The sequence below is a fragment of the Microtus pennsylvanicus genome, chromosome 6 (assembly GCF_037038515.1).
Source record: "Microtus pennsylvanicus isolate mMicPen1 chromosome 6, mMicPen1.hap1, whole genome shotgun sequence".
Taxonomy (NCBI): domain Eukaryota; kingdom Metazoa; phylum Chordata; class Mammalia; order Rodentia; family Cricetidae; genus Microtus; species Microtus pennsylvanicus.
This window is the reverse complement of record NC_134584.1, coordinates 94,275,701-94,292,588: the sequence shown is the minus strand read 5'-3', so window position 1 is coordinate 94,292,588 and position 16,888 is coordinate 94,275,701.

Genomic DNA, 16,888 nt, shown 5'->3' with positions numbered 1-16,888 from the left:
AAGTATATTGAATATGTTCCTATTTTCATCTACAATATTTGTATATCTAGGCAGTTATTTTTGTCATATTGTATGTATGCATGCTTCTACCTCTGCTTAAGACATTTTGTATATTGATACAATTTTAGGATATATTTATCATATTGCAATATACATTTCTACCTCTGATCAAGATACTTATACATTTTGAGGTCAATGTCCTCATTTGTTGCACAGTTGTTTAAAGATTGTTTAATATTCTAACATGAAGTCTTAGTCTTTAAGCTATATAGGTATTAAGAATTATAGGTCAATAGTCATCCACGTTTGTCATACTTAGATTAATCAGGTTCTTTAGATACCTAGAGATTGTCTTCTGCTTAGATAGGTAATCTCCAACCACTTCAAAGAGCTGCAGAATATGGCATTTGAATAATTTAAGGTTCTGTTGAAGTGGGACATGGGTGCTCCTGGCAGCACTTATCTATTTCTGAGAAAATGTTGTACACTGAAGACACTCCACTTGGAGCTTGTTTTCTTCTTGGCAAAACTGGCCTTTGTGCAAGGGACTCCCCATGCATCAACCACTGACAAAATGCATGTCCGGACAGGACAAGCAGGATACAAGAAAAAAAAAGAGGTGATCTAATCTTGCTAATACAAGGTAAGACAGTTTTAAAAATTTCCTGCCTCTGAGAATGATCTGTCAGTTACTTTAGGCCTTAGCCAAAGTTGGTTGCTCCTGTATTGCTAATGAGACTGTGGATGATAGCTTAGGTAGCCAGTTGTCTCTGTCATTTGTTGCACATTTTGGAAGTTGCTTGATGGTACTTCCTGCTTATTCAAGTAATATTATTTCCCTTCTTGGGTCTTTGATGGGGTTGAAGACTAGTTAGTTGTAGTTATTTTCCTCTCATGACTTGGCCAAGCTATTTATTATACAAGACTTAAACTCATTAGGATTGGATAATTATTGAAATATTTTTTACATGTTTCTTGCTTGATATTGTTTATGCTGGCTGTAATTCTAATTTTTGTACCTGATATTTGTTCTTATTATATATAACTTTGTATTAAGCTTAAAACTTCCTTATTTAAACAAAAAAGGAGGAGGTGATGTAGGAATTCCTACCACCAGTAGCCTTTAAGTTACCCGCCCAGTTGGGCGTGGCCTCTTATACTATATATGCCGAAGTAAAGCGTATGTTCAGTACCTTTTCTGGCTGTGGGATTTGGTTGCTGTTCCCTGTTCCAGCAGAGGATTGTGATCTGTGAGTCTACCCCTAAATAAATAGCACTCTATTATACTCAATTGTGAGCTAGAGTGGAATTTTTTTAAGCATCCTTCTTCATTTCTTTTTGTTGTTGTTTTTTCTTTTTTCTTTTTATTTCTATTGTATTGTGTGTATTTTTATAACTGGATATCTGTGGATGCAGGTGTCTCTGTGTGTGTTTGTGTGTGCATGTACATACGTATGTGTGTGTGCATGTACATAGGTATGTGTGTGTGTACATGTAGGTGTGTGTGTATGCAGGTGTGGATGTGTGTACTTATGTGACTGCTAAGGGACACACATAAAAGTCAGGAAAGAACATTCTGGAGTTAGTTCTCCCTTGCATTTTGGGTTCTTGAATAGTACTCAGGCTGCCAGGCTTGCCCAGTAAGGTATTTTATTTTCTCATAGGTCCCCACAGGCCCTGGTTTTTATGATTTTAAGTGTTTTTAATTGTTTGTATGTTTGTTTATGGTTTTTTGAGATAAGGTCTCTCTGTAGCCCTGGCTGTCCTGGAACTCACTTTGTAGACCAGACTAGCCTCAAATTCACATAGATTTGCCTGCCTCTGCCTCCCGGGTACTGGGATTAAAGGCATGTGCCACCATGCCTGGCTAATTTTTTTCTTTTAATATCAAGAGAAGGATAATATTTTGCAACATATATAATCAATTCTGGTTAAACTCAGTTCTTTACAAAATAAAAACAAAATAATATAAAAGCAGAATGGAGACTGGGGAATGGTGGGTAAGAGGGGCATGAGAAGATGGAGCACAGTTGCAATCAGAACGCATTATATGCAAGTATAAAGTTATCAAAGAATGAATGTAATTTTAAAAAACCATATAAACTTCTAATTTAAAGTAAAAGTCTATAGGATCACACTTATACCCATTTATCAGCTCTTGGCTACATTTGTACAGTAGCGACAATAGCTTTTGGATCTGAGCACTCTACACATGTTCGTGCTCTGAAAACATGTTTCCTGGTCTACGGCGCTGTTTGGGAGGCTGTAGAGCTCAACTCTTAGAAGTGGGTCACTAAGAGCAGGGTTTTGAAGATGGTGATGTGGTTCTGCCTCTGGTCCCTCTCTGCCTCGTGGTCTGCCAGGAGGTGGACAGCTGCTGCATGCTCCTACATCATGATTGCCTTCCCCACCAACCTGGACTGAAACCTCTCCCGAGCCATTTAGTTATTTTGGCCTGGTGTTTTCATCACAGTGGTGAGAAAAGTGACTCCAATGGCGGTTGTAAGTAGCGATAGCTGGCTTAGCATCCACAAGGTAAGAGCCTTGCCATTCAGCCTCCAGACAATGCTTGACAGTCCAAGGTTTAGAGACTTTCTTGTTGAGAATAAAGATTAGCTTGCTGGAGTTGGGATAGGTGTGATTGCCTGGTAGAAAGAGGAAGAGGTGAAGGAATCTAGGTGTGTGGAGGAAAGCCAGTGAGTCTCAGAAGTCAGCTCTCCGGTACAGAGTTCAATTCTTAACACCCATAGCAGCTGGCTCACCAACTCCAGGGGATCTAATGCCCTCTTCTGGTCTCGATGGGCACTTGCATGTCATGCCCAGAGAAAGAGAGGGGGAGGAGGAGGTCGAAGAGGAAGAAGAAGAAGAGGAAGAGGAAGAGGAAGGAGGAGGAGGAGGAGGAGGAGGAGGAGGAGGAGGAGGAGGAGAAGAAGAAGAAGAAGAAGAAGAAGAAGAAGAAGAAGAAGAAGAAGAAGAAGAAGAAGAAGAAGAAGAAGAAGAAGAAGAAGAAGAAGAAGAAGAAGAAGAAATTTAATAAGTTCTGGTACTGGGAAGGGCCATAACAGAGTGAGGGGGTAAAAAGACAAGATCTGATATCAAAGCTCAGGCATGTCACGCAGAGCTTGGTCTATCTGTGCTGTAGTTTCCTTACCCATAGAATGGGTCAATGGGAACTTGTCCTGTAGGGCTGCCAGAATCCAGTAAGATGATGTGTACAAATTGTTTGGAGAAGGGTACCTCTTACTACTCATGCATTTCTTGAGTTTTTATGGTAAGGACTGATATGGACCTAAAGCCTGTCCCTCATGGCGTGTGTAGTCTAGAGAGCAGTGGACAGGTAATGACAGATATTATAGTCACTATTGTAGTGTAATTTCCCACTGCAAAAGATGAGCCAGAGGTGTGGCCTGTGGAGACATTTGGCTAAGGGTGCCTCACTTAGTAAAATGTTCGTGTGGTTTTGAGGAAGAACATATTGGCTTCTGTATGAGTTGGAACATGTTCTCTGGAGTCTTAATTGTGTCTGACGTTCTTCATTTAGAGGCTGCACGATCACACCTCACCATCAGACTTTGGGGAATCTCTACGCTAGATTAAGAGATTGTAAAAACAAGAAGTAACCTGGCCCCACCCACCAGATCAAGTTCTTACTTGGCCTACATAGGCCACATTTTAAAGGCGATGTTCACAAAGTCAAACTCATTTAGAGGAAGTAGGGAAGAGGTCAAATTTTGAGGCTGTATCAAAGTCCGTTGGACAATCTTTTAGTCAATTATGCCTGATTCATTATCTGGACACTGTCTCAATGTGATTATGAATATTCATTGCATGTAAATCATAAATAATGGACACTTAGGTACATTGAGAACAAGTTATGCATTTGTTAGATATTTAGTGGAAGCATTTTCTGAACGCCTGGACCATACAAAACACTGGCCTATATACGGTAAGGTGGCAACCACGAAGGCATGTTATTCTGATCGCCCTTCAGAACAGAACTTGCCGTTTCGCTTCAAGGAAAGCAGTTACCCAACAGTCTCTAGCTATTGGCCCTCAGCGTTCACCTCAGCCTCCAGCCAAGGCCATGTTTTGAACAGGCAGACTTATCTGATGACCAATCTTGGCCAATTTTGCCCCATGCTGTACTCTATCAATGGGCAATCTTTGTCTTGGAACTCCCCGTCAAGTTGGCTCAGGCGTTATCAGCTGAACATCAGGTTCCGAGGCTCAGTCTTCCTTGTCCCGTGTCCTCACCATTTGCCTTTCACAAGATCTGAGTCATGGCTGAATCTTAGCCAACTCTTCCTCCCCTGACCCAAGCTGCCTCTGAACTGGTGACTCCATCTCTCAGTTGTCAGGCTCTCCCCTTGGGCCTATGCAGAACCTCATGCTTTATGCCTCCCTTCTAACAGACTGATGTCAGCAAATGTGATGGGATGTCACTTCTGAGGCTAGGTCACCAAAGACTCACCATGGGCTTGCTGGCACATCGCTGCACTTGCTCCCATAGTCTAAGTCATAGTCTAAGTAGTCCCATAAAAGGACACCATGGCAAGATACGAAGGTGGACTCCTGCCCATGTGATGAGACACTGGTAACTCCTGGTCACAGCCAGTGGATGAACTGAGACCCTCAGTTCAAGAGTCTGGAAAGGGCCAAATCCACCTACCAATTGATTGACCCGGAAGCAATTTCTTCTCCAGATAAGGGTTTAGATGCTAACAGCCTCCACTGACACTTGATGGCAACCTATGACAGCCTCAAAGCTGTCCATGCTTCCCCAGTCTATAGAACAATGTCTTACTAGTGATGGCTAAACAGCACCTCCCCTGACCCTGACCCTGGGCATCCTTCTCAAGAACTCCCCTACCACCTCCCACCATCTTCACTTGTGCTTTCTGAAGGACCCAGCTGGGACCAGTATCTGGTGCTTGAAGGAATCCAACAGGATTACAGATCCGGTGGCCAGCAGCTTTACCATGGAGCATTGCTGTTGGCACACCAGGGCCTGTGGTTAAGAAAAGGAAGTCTTCCTGCACAGGAAGAAGAGCCAGCCTAAGAGACTGGCTTCACCAGCGTCTCCTCCAGAACATCCCCCTTCCTCCCCCAGATCTTCACGGTCAGTCCCTACAGAGATAGGACAATCACATCAAGACTAAGAAGTCATTTCCTGGCTTCCAAAATAAATTTTCTTTCTGCTATGTCATAAGTTAGAAACAGAGGTATGCATTGAGAGGAAGCCCACCAGAGCTAGGTGACACCTTCCTTGCTCCCTGTGTGACCCCTTACTACACTACATCAAAACTACCGGCTTTGCTGGCAGTCTCCTTAAGAATCCAGGAGAGATGCTTGAACCCGCCTGAGCCATCCCCTTGACTTCCCAGTGTTTCCCATGGCAGGTTCTTAGTGGTTTTTTCTTTTTCATATGATGTTTGAACAAATAGATGAGAGAACACATGAAGTGGACTGAAGGGTGTGGCTTTCAAGTAGCATACATATTTAAAGTCCCTTGTTCACACCCCTTCTTCCTCCCAGGGGATCGTCATGGGATACCAGAACAAGTTGAATTCTTCGTGTCCAGGTTGCACATATGAGGAAAGAGAGTCTGCCTTCCTCCTCCTGCCCCTCGGAAGTGGCTGGACCATCAGCCCTTGCCTGCTGAGACTGTCAGGTGACTGTGCGCCTCCCCAGCGCTGCTGGCCTTGGCTGCCGAGTGTGAGTGCCACTCTTTTGAGGTGCCAAGCTGGCCGGGGATGCGAGGGTGATATTCTGTTTATCACCCAGCCGGTCCCACTGCAACCTAGCTGCTTTGGAGTCACTGAGACATAGATATGGACACAGCCTGTCTTCTGAATTTTGCACCAGCCTATGTCAGTAGGCACAAAGTGGCAACAACAGGGAAATCATTTCTTCATCTGCGATCATTCCTCTTTAACTGTCCGTGTTTCTCTAACCTGACAAGGTACACAGTTGCCGTACATAAACAATTTTAGTCAGCCGATTCCCCCCCTCCTCCAGGAACAGGAATCAGAGAGCCTGTAGGAATCGCCCACGTGCAGGTAGGAAAGGTCTGGAAGCCCCAGGATGAGCACGTGTTCCTGTTGAGTGGACATCTGGCAGTCTTTGTCTATTTCTATTTTGCCAATAGCTAGAGTGGTTTGCAATTACAGAGCAAATTCTGGTTAGACGTGGACTATGTTTTTTTCAGAAATCGAAACATCAAGAAAAATGGTCACAGAAACTGTCCTTTTGCCGATTCAATTCAATCAAATAATTGTATCTGAATGACTTTCAAAATCTAGATTTCTAGACAGACCCCTCAGAACACATAACTTTGATCAAAAGCATTATTCTGTTTCTAATTTATAAGATAGCCAAAAAGAGATTCTTTTCAAGAGGCGGGAAATCCTTCGTTCATGTGCATGTAAGGGTCACTCACCACAGGGCCAGGCTCGGAAGGAAGGCAGGCAACAGCTCAGCAAATAGAACTCCAGTAAGGTGGACTGTGACTCTGCCAGCAGAGAGGCCAGGTCCCTGATGAGGATACCATACTGTGGGGCAAGAGCACACTTAGGAGGCCTGCCTCCTGCCTGCTTGCCTTGCTAGGCAAAAGACAACATACTAACCAGTAGGGTCACAGACTCCAGAACCGGTTCCAATGCAGAACCCCAGGCCCATCCAGGCAGGCCATCTGTTTACCAGTCCTCCAGGTGATCTCAAGCCGCTACCCTTCCAGGCCAGCGAGCGGTACATGCCTGTCACACCCCTGGCTTTAAAATGGACAATTGAGACGAGAGCAGTGTGTTTAGGTGGGATCTCCCAAGCAGCAGTGTGGTGATGTACCTTGGAAAGAAAGGATGCCCTGGGAAGACATGGTTAGCATGGTGCAGTGTTCATGTAACAATATGTAGTAGCTTCCTAAGGCCTCTGAGAAGCCCTGCAGCAAAGGAACCTTTGTAACCAGCACACACCTAGTTGACCCTGAAAGTGTTTATCATATAAAAGCACGTGTTATCCTGAGTGCACCGAAGGAAGCGGCTTGTAAGTCCCCTTCATGATCTCTAAGGTAGTCAGATCGCTTTTGAGCTGTGACAACCATATTTCTCAAGGTTGGCCAGCTCAATCTGAACACCTCTTTTCTCAGCTAGAAACCTAGAGAGACAGGAAAACAGTGAGGGTGAGCTGCGTCTCTGCTGCGTTCAAGGCTTCCTAGCTCCTAGCCTTGAGCAAGCCACCAGTCTTTGTCTCTGCTTCCCCTCTCTACCCAGTTCCCATGTGCCCAGCACATTCACAGCCTAGGAAAGAGTGAGGGGAAGGGAAGTGGGGTGGGGGAGGCAGGAGGGTGAGGAGGGGAGTTCGCAGGTAGGTACTCCCTCGGGTTTCTGGGGTTTCTGTCCCCGTGAATTCGTCCCTGTCGGTTAAGATGGGGACAGCATAACATCTCCTGCTGCTGCTGGTGCTGCAGATCTGCTTTGGAGAACTCCTTCACGGCAGGGACATCTGATCTCTAGTGCACTTTGCATCCGTTCTTGAAGAGATGTTGTAAGTCTCTAGTAATGACACATAGGTCACTTGAGTTTCCGGGCAGTGAGCACCAACCCTGCTCCACCTTGAACATTTTTTTCCCTGAGCCTTTCTTTCCCGTATCTTACTTATATTTGATTGAGTAAGTCCATCCTTATGTGGAAGTCTGGCTTTCCTGGTGCGGTCCAGTCTCTGTGAAAGATACCTTTTTTTTTTTTTGTAAGTCTTGTGGGGTTTCCAAATCCTCCCCCACGCTGTTCCCTATAATTCGCAATTCCAGCCTTATTTTCCTAAGCTTTGTTTTTTTATAATTTTAGTTAAACAGAAAATTGAAAAGACCACCATTGCCATCAGAAATGGATGCCTTTTTTTTTTTTTTGAAAAAGCAAAAACAAGTCAGCTCACCCTTTAAATAACAGTATTTTCTGATGTTGGTGTTGAATTAATCCGGGAAATGAATATGTATTGATGGTATTCTTTGGGGTTTTGAAAATCCTTACAACCACATAATTAAATGGGTGCCTTTAGAAATACTGATAAAAGCGCCTTGCCATTCAAATATCTCTACAAGACAATGGCCCTAAGCTGTGGGTTTCAGAGATTAGTTTGGCCAAGAGCCAGTGTTTATCACAATATTTCCATCTCAGCTGATAAAATTTAATCATTCTTATTTAAATAGAAATCAGAATTAATGCAGGTCATAAAGAGAAGGCATAATAAACGAATCGCTATCTTTATTTCTGAGCTCCTGGCGTAGATGCCTCTTCAGAATGGAAATGCTGCCGGTAGTTGTTTTGGTTTTTGTTTTGTTTTGTTTCTACCTGGAACTTTTATTCCAGAGCCCTCAAAAATAATGAGTGTGTGCTGCTCAGATATGCATTTCTCCGGTCCTGCTTCAAGGCAAGCATCTCCTCTCTTCTCCCCAGGGGACATTGGGGGTCCCGCTTGATGAGGACAGATTTGGACAGGAGTCACCAGGACAAGCACTGGAAGCTACTTCTCTAGAACACTGCAGAGTGTCAGAGGGTCCCTTCCCTCGCACAGGCTCCCTGGCTGTCTTGAGACTAGAAAGCAGAGTGCAACTGGGATTGTGGGGACCTTGAACTGAACCACTGTTTACTGGGGAGGAAGTTCAGGGAGAGCCTGGAGATGCGATCTCAGTCTCGTCACTGGGTACAATCCACGTGTGTTGTGGGGAAGGGAGCAGAGACCCAGTGAGAAGTGACGGCCCTGTCACCAACGAGTTCAGAAGTAAATCCACTCTGTAGGCCCATCTACAGCACCCAGCTGGTTTACCTCAGACTTCCTATAACCCTCTTAGCCCAGTTCTAGACCTGGTACGGACGCAAATCTGAACCATTTGCCTTGACTGTCTACTTCTCTTTGGTTAATACCTCAAACCAAAACATCTCAGCCACAAACTGTATCTCCCCTATCCATGGTTCTCATTTAATTGGGCAGCAAAATGCAGAAAAACTTCTATTTTCCCTTTTCTTTAAAAGAACACTTGATTTTTAGAAAACGTTTTACATTTAAGTGCAAAAAGAAAAAATACCTCACGGGCCTGCTATCACCTAACGGCAATCAGAGTTATTCAACAGGCTGAGGCGGGAGGATTGCTTCTGAGGCTTGCCTGGGCTACATAGTGAGTTCAAGACCAACCTGGGCACCTTAACACAACAGTGTATCACTATAAAGTAAAAAAGAGCTAAGAATGTCGCTTAGTGATAGGACACTTGCCCGGCACAAGGTGAGCCTGGGTTCAATCCTTAGTACTTGGAAACCAGAAAACAAAACTAAAAAACAATAGACAACCTTGCCACTGTTTTTAATTATTTATAACACTTTAAAAATATTAAACAAATTAAAATTTATTGCTAGCTTGTTATATTCTATCACTGTTTGAACCCTCTAGCCTTCCTTAAACTATGCAGCACCCTCATGGAGCAGGCGCGATTCTATCTACATTTTTCAGGTGAGAAAACTGAAGGGTGAGGGCTGCAACTCACCCTGGCAACCTGGCCACCAAGTTGGCAGGGCTGGGCTTCTCACAAGCTGTTTGGCTCCAGGGCCAGGCCACAGAACTGTGGCTTCAGAAACGGGGCTTTTTGCTGAAGCCAATGCTGAGGGACTTACCCCTCGAGTGTGTCTTTCTGTTGCCATGGCCACAGAGTTACTCCCTGCCTGGAGCCTGCCTGAGAAAAGTCTGAATAAAGGATCAGACTGGGTGGAACGGGCAGTTGAAAGCCGTTTGAATCTATTGCGTTTGACTTTGTTATGAATTTTGGTTTAGGTTAAGGGCGTATCAAACTTCAAAAACGTCTGCTTAGGTCATTGAAGAACCTTCCTGAGGCTTCACAACCCCTTAAGACTTCCTTTCAAACTCAGCCGTTTCCACTGTCAATATACTGATAAATAGATGTTTTGAGAAGGCCGAGTCTGGTACCAATGAGAATAAGCTGTGTCAGGAAGGATGGTTCCCCACGGCTAGGACTTAGGTTTGCAAATGCCTGCGTGACTCTTGGCACTTAGGCCTCTCGTGTGTGTGTGTGTGTGTGTGTGTGTGTGTGTGCGTGCGTGCGCGCGTGCGCGTGTGCGCACTCCTCCATGCATGTGTGAGTATGTGTGTTTAACAGTTTCTTGATAATCCAGAACTTTCATTATAATCATGGGTAAGATTCCCATGAGTCCCCTAGAAATGCTCTTTGGGGGTTTGTGGGTTCCTGGCAAGTTTCACTTTGCCACAACAGTCCCTAAATTGCTTGACACTCAGATTTTGTGATGTAAGCAGGAGTGAGGTCACTTTACAGTAACTAATATCAGCGTATAGAATTTTGAGAACACTTTGACTGTGGTCTTTGAGTAGGGAGGGGCACTGAACCATCTGTGGGCGGTGGCACCATGCTTTCTGTAACAGGCACTGCCAGACCCACGCAACAGTACCCAAGTTCACCTGTGACTTGCTATCATCAGCCACATGGGTTTACTGTTCCCCCTGATGAGATAAAAACAGCTCAGAGCTCCTCTGGGGCCACTGCAGGCTTGGAGAAAACTCTTTTGCCCAATCTCTACTTTCCAGCTCCCACTGGCCCATCCCTCGCTAAAGCAGCCCCTCCCAACCCACTGTTTCCACCCTCAACTGTGTTTCATCTCCAGTCCTCCCTTCCTCTACCCACCAGCCTGTACTCTCCATTCCTGGGTCTGGTCCAAAACTGGCCTCTACTGCTGTGTGATTGTTGCTGAGTGGCTTCACCTCTCTGGGTCCTACGAGTGCACTTATTGGATGAGGGGATGGATTTGAATTAGTAGTCCAGATGCAAACGCAGGTTTCAGGACACAAGAGCAAGAATGAGCCAGCACACTCTGCTTGTGTCTTCAGCCCCACCTGTGGCCTTCTGCATGTCCCTGTGGAAACGTGTCTGCTCTGACTGGCTGAAGCACATCTCTTTCTCTGCTCAGTTTTCATTTCTCTGGCTAAGGACAAGGAAGTGAGAGGCTTTAAGACAAGCATGGATGAGAAGCACTATGTAAATGGCGTAAGCTTTCACCTTCTAGTACAGCAGAACTCAGAGGGAACCATGGGAAGAAGAGCACACACTGAGGCCCCGGGATGCTACACTCTCATGCAAGGATCAGCATATCTTGACTCCGTCTAACCTCAACAAGATTTAGAAATTTAGACTTTTAGTACAAAACCTCCAAGGATTTTGTTGTGTTAAATGTTAGCATCTGACTCAATTTTAAAGTTAAAAGGAAAGTCGCTATGTCAGTGAGGGCAATGTACCCCTGACACAAGGGGACCATATCTAGGCATGCATGTCCATTACGGGAGCTCAGGTTCCCAGGCATAGAGACAGACCTACAGAAAGGGTGTGGGTTTTTAGGGACCTGCCGGGTCCTTCTATCCTGAAACTAGGCTGGCGCTACCCTAGGCATGCATTGCCAGCGTTCAGAGTTCAATTCGGCTCTCCTTGCAGCCGCTTCTGCATCACGTCAGAATTTCTCCATTTGTTGCATCTTCATGCTACATCTTGCTGTCGAGATTGGACTCCTCACCAACAAGCCAGAAACCAGACCAGGGTCTAGGGAGCATCTGTGTGGGCAAGTCAAGAAGGCCACTTCCCCAGGGTCCACTGTCACTGTCCTCATCTCTTCAGAACCTCCGAGGTTCATCTTTGTTGTCCCCTTCCCACCCACACCATGGCAGACATCTGTCCTAAGTTTCCCTAGTGGCTGGTTGTGTGATGTGGTTTATCCAACACCTTTTAGGATCACTCACTCTCTTAAGGTGAGCCCCAAGCACTCAGTGGGGCCTGTGGGGCTGGATGGCTGGAACCCCGGCACTTCCCACCCCTCACACCTTCCGTGCTTTCTCCGTTTCTTGCTTTCACCGCACCCTCCCTTCCTGGGGCCTCTGTTGGACTCCATCTTAAAATCCTTGGCTCTTTGAGGAAGCCTTCTCAAGACTGCAGGCGAGTCTAGGCTCTCCTCTGGTATTAACGTGGGAATCCTGTCTGTTTGCCCTCGCTGGCAGGCTTCTCAATATCCTCACAGACTAAACAGCAATGTTTGTTCAGTGAGTGAATAAAGGCAGAGTAAAGTCAGAGCTGTAGAAAGGGGGTGATTTTTAGGGACGTGTTGGGTCCCTCTATCCTAAAAGTCTATTGTCACCTAACTGCACTATCAGATGATGAGACTTTGGCTCAAGAAAGTATTACAGTTAGTTAATTAATTAATTTGAGGTTCTAAATAGTTTTCAAAGTCTTGCTATGCAGCCCAGGCCAGCCTCAAACTTGGGATCCTCACTGTCTCAACTTCCCAGATGCTGGGAGTTCAGTCTGTGTCACAATACCCAGGTCTTGTATGGGGTGTTCCTTCGTTCTCTTTCCAGGAATAGAGCTGAAGAGCAGACAGGGTGAACCTGGCCCCTGTTCTATTGCCAGAGTCGTGGGCACCACAGAAATGGTAAAAAGTGCCATTGATAAACACACTTGAGCTTGAGTGAGGGGCACAGGGAGTCACTCTTGTCTCAGGTCCCTCCAATGTGGTGGGAGCCGAGTAGGGTGGAACCTTTGTGTGACAGGCACTTTTTCAGTTCACTGGTGTATTCCCAGGGCCTCAGACAATGTCCAGAGCACAAAAGCTATTCAGTGAGCATCTGAAGGAACAGTTGAGTGGAGGATGGCGTGGTAGAGGGAAGGGATGTATGGATGAAGGAATCTTTGAGATGAAGGAGTAAAGGCTGGAAGAAATCTGCCTGTGACCAGTTTTCAGTAGGCGTAGTGGTTGAAGGAAAATGGCCCCTGAAAGGGAGTGGCACTATTAAAAGGTATGACTTTGTTGGAGTAGGTGTGGCCTTGTGGGAGGAAGTGTGTCAGTGTGGGGGTGGGCTTTGAGGTCTTCTTCGCTCAAGTTATGCTCAGTGTGGTAGACAGTTCACTTCCTGTTGCCTGTGAATCAAGATGTAGAGCTCCCAGTTCCTTCTCCAGCGCCATGCCTGCCTGCATGCCACCATGTTTCCCTCCATGGTGATAAGGGACTAAACCTCTGAAACTGGAAGCTAGCCTCAGTTAAAGGTTTTCCTTTATAAAAGTTGCTGTGGTCCGGGTGTCTCTTCACAGCCACAGAAGCCCTAACTGAGACAGTAGGTGTGGAGATGGTGGGTTGTTTCCCTAAGAGCACAGAGGCTTGGAGGAGGATGTGATGGTGGTGGGTCTTGACTACCAACGTGATTGCACCGAGAGACCCTGAGGAAGTTAGTGGAACTCAGCTCTTGCTGCATCTGCAAGGGCTTCCAGAATGACAAAATCAGAGGGCTCTGATCTAATACGTGGTTTAATCTATTCATGTATTCAAGTTTTGAATCTGCTCTTTGGAGGTGTTGGAAAAGGGAAGTGTGGGGCCTGGTAGGAGGCAGTGGATCACATGGGTGTGTGCCTAGTGGCTCTGTGCTGCTGCTCTGACCTCTTCCTGCTGCTGCTCCACCCTGCTTCCTGTCTGTCATGCTGAGAGCTGTTCCACTGCACCCACCCTGCTCCCATTGGTGGAAACCCCAGAAACTGTGATTGGATGAACCGTCTTCCTGTGACTTATGCCAGACATTTTGTCACAAGTGAGGCAGGTGAGTTTGACTGCCACAGAGGGTCTGCGAGACCAGAATTCTGAGGAAGGCCTTAGAGTCCAGCTAAACTACACCCTCTTTCCTTATTAAGGTCTAGTCAATGGCACAGGACAGCCCATATTTGGAGATTAGTAAGAGAACGCCATGAACATTTGTCATGGTTAGCTTAAGCTGTCACTTGACACAAACTAGAGTCACCTGGGAAGAAGGGATCTCAACCACAGAACTGCCTCCACAAGATTGACTGCAGTGTGTCTGTGGGGTGTTCTTAAATTCCCAGCTGAGGTAGGATGGCCCAGTCTGCTATGTGAGTGGTGCCACCCCAGGTATGTAGTTCTGGGTTGGGTAAGAACTTCACCCATCTTCGCCCACCCTCAGACCTTGAACTTTCATTCCTTGCTGTCTGGATCCGGTCTGAGACTTTTGCCAGCAATGCCTTGTTCCTCTCAGTCCATCATCTCCATAACACCTTCCTCCACTTTCAGATGATAAACCTTGAGACTTCTAAGGCTCCTTGAGCATGTGAGCTATTCCCAGGGCATAGCCCTTCTAGCAGCCTGGCAGTGTCTAGACCTCATAAACACAGGGACCACACTTTGAAAGAGTGAGTACGTGCCCTAGGGAATGCCCAGCCCAACCAGCCATGGTTGTCATTCAGAAGAAAATATTCTCGGGCGTATGTAGAGAGGCCTGTTTTCCAGCTTGCAGAAATGATTGCGGGTCTGCATTTTGCTGCCTTATAGATTTGTGGGCCCACTGTGAAGGTTCACCCTTTTGTAATGAGCTCTCATTAAAATGCCCAGTTAGGGATATCGATAAGTTTATCCTTTGCAGTAGGCAAGCCTGCTGGTGCTACCGTGGCACCGTCTCCGGGTGTTCCTAAGGCATCGATTAACCCTCACCTGCCACAAATCATTAGCGAATGGATTGCTACTTTCTGATAGTTTTAAAGGAAAGTGACTCTCAGTAAATAATCATTGGCTGCCTTCCCAGGGGAAGGCGGCCTGGAAGACTCCTGAAATACCCTGTTGGTTCCTTTTTGAGTGGGTATGCGTAGGGACGGCTGCAAGTGGCATTCCAGGCAGCTAATTATAGGATAAGTGTGCCTGCTTACTCAGGCAGCGAGCGCGTCAGCTCTGCTCAGACCTATCACGTTACAGACAGTTTCTGTTCTCTGGATAATTAACAGGATCAAAATATTACTGTCAGATTCGAGGGGAAAATTAACACATTATCTTAATTGTCTTCTCTACTCAGGTAGGAGGAGGTATTACCATTTCAAAACGGGCTTGTCTAGGGCCCTGGGATTTTAAGCTGCAGTTCTGGAAGACATGGTTAATCCCACCCAGACTTTGATCTTCTGTTTCTGTATGGTTGGGCACTGGTTTCACTGTTTCAATTTTGAGCCATCTAAAAATGGCTCCAGAAGGCACTGCATCATGTTGGAGACAGCTGGGGCCTCTCCAGAGCTCCCAATTCTTGTTTTGAGGTGTTGTGGACCTGGCTGTACAGAGGTAGTAATAAAAAGCAAACCATGACTAAGGTGATAAACACTTAAAACACACTACTTCCTGGTTGTCTTGCCACATTGTGATATTATCCAAGTCTGAAATGTGGCAGCTGGTGTGTCTGCTTACAGGGAGCAGCGGGGCCTCAAGAGCTGGTGCCCAACTTTCCCCTTTCCCCAGATCTGTACCCTGGCCTAGGGAAAACGATGACTGGGTATTCACAGCATGAGAACCAGAAAGTATCAAACCAAATAGTTTTGATTGTTCATATTACGAACTGGTAAATATAGTTTATAGAGAGGATACCCAACCATGTCTCATCTATCTATCTGTCTGTCTGTCTGTCCGTCCGTCCTTCCGTCCTTCCGCCCGCCCACCCACCCACCCACCCACCCACCCACCCACCCATCTATCTATCTATCTATCTATCTATCTATCTATCTATCTATCTATCTATCCATCCGTCTCTCTGTCTGTCTGTCTATCACCTAGTGCATGTGTGTATGTGCATGTGTGTGTTTGCCACCTTGCATGTGTGAAGCAGAGGACACTTGAGCAACTCTGTTCTCTCTTTCCCCCATGTGGGTCCCAAGGATGAAGCTCAGATTGTCATGTTTGGTGAAAAGTATCTTTTCTTTTTGAGCCACCTGTACAGGTATTATTTATTTACTTTTGAGATAAGGTCTTGCTACTTAGCCCAGACTGGCCTCAGATGGGTCCTCTTGCCTCCCCCTCCCAAGGCAGGAGACAGTCTTGTACTACCATGCCACGAGGACTCGCTAATTAGATAAAGTTTATTGGCGCGTGTGTTTGCATAGTCCCTATAGCAGGTGTAGTTTAACAACAGCAGAATTGCATCATTCCAGCAGCGGCTGTTTGTTCTACAATCTTAAAACATTACTGTCTAGCCTTTTACAAAAGTGTCACCAACCGCTGGGCTAGAGCAAGAAGATGATAAGGTTGTAAGTCAGATGAGACCATCAGGCCCGTAGCTAATCCATTCTCAATTAGCTTGCGTAAGTGAGGAGGGCCACCCCCACGTCTCAGCCGTCTTCAGGCATGGCTGTGCCTCAGAGTTCATGCAGTCACTGGCTCACTCAGCTTTACTTCTTTTCTCTCTTGTTCGCTCATTTGCATGTGTATGTTTGTGTGTGTGGGATATGTTTGTGCATGTGTGTCCTCTCAATGAACCATAAGTTGGATGCTTTGGCTAGACTGACTGACCAGTAAGTTCCCAAGAGTCACCCATCTCTACCCTTCACCCCCACAATGGGATTATACACGCAGGCGGCCACACCCAGGGCGTACACAGGTTCTGGGGATTCTGACCTCGGATCCTCATGCAGAACAAGCGCTTTGTCCACTGAGCCGTCTCCCAGCCCCTGCCTTCCTTTCTATTGACTTTCTTCTTAGGCATCTTTATCATGAAGGGATGATGTGTCTTCTCAGAGTCCCTGACTAATGCCCTAGTTATAACTCAGAAGCAACAGCTAAGAGGGTCTTATGCCTGCTGTAGCTACAACAGCCAACACCTCATGTTATATGATCCCACACAGTTACACACGGGTAAAAAACATAGGAAGTGCCTTGCATGGCTAAGCTTCGAACACGGGCCCATCATTGCCCCTGGGGATGAGGATAGTTCATCAGGCCACTTGATTGCCTGGACTGGGAGGAAATGTGGCTGCCTACAAGAAAAATCAGGTTTCTCAGTAGAGAATGAAGCATTGGATGC